The following is a 2,514-nucleotide window of genomic DNA, read 5'->3' on the forward strand; positions in this document are numbered from 1 at the left end:
CTTAGAAAAACAAATTATATGTGGAAAGAATGGCCTTGGTTTTAACTTTAATAAATTGCAAGGAAATTATCAAAATAGATTTGTTAAACCATCATTGGATACATATGCTAGCAGCTCACATGATCATTCACATGCTAGTACCTCGAAATATACTCCTACATGTCATTATTGTGGCAAGCATGGTCATTACTATTTTGCATGTAAAATAAGATTATCCTCATCATATATTTGGGTTAGAAAAGATCGAGAATATGGAACTAACATTGAATGACCCAAAAGGACTTGTAGGTGTGCTTGAAGTCTAAGTCTGAATCAAACAAGTGGCTCTTGGATAGTGGGTGTTCAAGACACATGACGGGGGATAGCTCCAAATTTACAAGCCTAACAAGAAAAAATCAAGGCTCAGTAACTTTTGGGGACAATGCTAAGGCAAAGGTAATTGGTGAAGGTACTATTTCATTCAAAGACCTTACAATTAATAATGTTTTTCTAGTTAAGGGTCTTGCGCATAACTTGATCAGTATTAAACAACTACTTGAAAATGGTTATAAGGTGTTATTTGAAAACAATGAATGTATTGTCAAAGATTTAAACAATAAAGTTTTGTTTATTGCATCTAGAGATGGAAATATTTTTACTATGCATTTAGATGATGTTTGTGTCCAAAAGGTGAAATGTCTCTCCACCTTGGAAGACAATTCATGGATTTGGCCCAAAAGACTTGGTCATGCAAATATGGATCTCATTTCTAGATTAGCATCTAAAGAACTTGTTATTGGATTACCTAAATTAAAATTTGAAAATTATGTTGTTTGTAAAGAATGTCAACTTGGATAACAAACTAAAAACTCTTTCAAACCAAAGAACATTATTTGAGAGAAAGGGAAGAATTTTTAGAGATGCTACTACCCTTACATGGAAGAAAGGGACAAGCATTGATTTGAGCTCTTCTAAACATTTATCAATAGAAGAGTTCCGGATAGAAGAACGCAAAGTTCAATTTTACTTTTTTAGAGAGATTTTTAAATACCACTTTTATCATTTCAAGAGATATTAATTGAAATGCGGTATCAATCTTCTACCATTGGTTCATGCATATAAAGCTCCATCTTGTTCTTTCATATATATACATGTTCCTTTGTTGCCATGGATATGTACCTCATTGGTTTGATTTTTGTATCCATGTGTTTATTAGACTATTTTCTTCAAGATCATATCCATGTGTCTAATAATCATCCATTCCAATTCAATCTGTGATTATCATTTGAATGGAGCAAAAATTTTGAATGGTTAAGGTGATTTCGAATCAAGGGCCTATGTGCTTTGAATTCGTATTAAGATTGATTGCACAAAGTCAAGGGGAGCTTACATTTTTACATATGTAAATCTCTAAGGGCAAGTAACAAGTGATCTCTAAAAGTTATGATAATAGTTCAGAGCATATCTTTGCTCTGGAAGAGACTTGTTTGCTTACTGTCTAGAGAACCCCTCATGGTGCAACTTGTGAACTCAAATAGTTATCATAGATCTGAGCATATCCTTGCTCAGGTAGAGACTTATCTACTTCAAAAGTTGCAAATGTAGCCCAAGTGCTCAAATCACTCACCTATTCAACCATTTTCTCTGTCATGTCCTACAACATAGGTTTCATCTAGGGCCTCTAACAAATTCATAGAGGGGGAGCTTAATGGTATCATATTCATATTAATATAGATCAATATGATATGCTTACATGATCTATTACCCCCATAGTTGTGCTTAACTTACAAATCTTTTAGATCAAAATATTAAAAAAAAAGCTTATCATGCACTCTACTTTATTTTCTATTTTGATAAGCATGAGCATAAATGTTATATCATATACCATATATATAGCTTATATAAGCTATCAATCATCTTGACAACCCACTTGCAATTTCACTTGCATATCCCTACCGTTTTGCTGTTGCCAAAAGGGGGAGATTCTTGGGAATCGATTAGGTAGTCCAATTGTATATGCACCATATGATTTACATTATTATTTTACACTTTTGCATATAGTGAGGGGGAGTATGGCTTCATTGTTTATAATATTCAATGCTTATTCATATATTTGTTTAATATCTCCTGCCTCCCTAATCAATTTGTTTGCCAGCATTAAAAAGAGAGAGAATGTAAGCCCAAGGGTTCCCATGGGTCTAATCATTCACCTTACCTCTTGTTTTGATGCTAGCAAACTCAAATTGATTAGCATTTATGGACTAATGTGTTGGTTTGAGGTGTTGTGTTATATACAAGATTTTCATTTCATAATCGTCATTTCACATCTCTTCTCAACACATGGCTTGTGGATCAATGATCAAAGGAACCAAGAGCTTCCACCTAAATTGGAGACATTCTCATTTGAAGATGTTCAAGTAAAGAAGCTCATCATGAAGATTCCACAAGTTCCCAACAAGTGTCAAGAAGGAGCTTGGAGTTGAACATGCCATGGTGACACCTCATCCACCTCACAACATACAGTGAAGATTTGAG

Source organism: Tasmannia lanceolata, unplaced genomic scaffold (genome assembly GCF_043159265.1).
Source record: "Tasmannia lanceolata isolate RefF3 unplaced genomic scaffold, GAP_Taslan_0.1 ptg000024l, whole genome shotgun sequence".
In the NCBI taxonomy this organism is placed as follows: domain Eukaryota; kingdom Viridiplantae; phylum Streptophyta; class Magnoliopsida; order Canellales; family Winteraceae; genus Tasmannia; species Tasmannia lanceolata.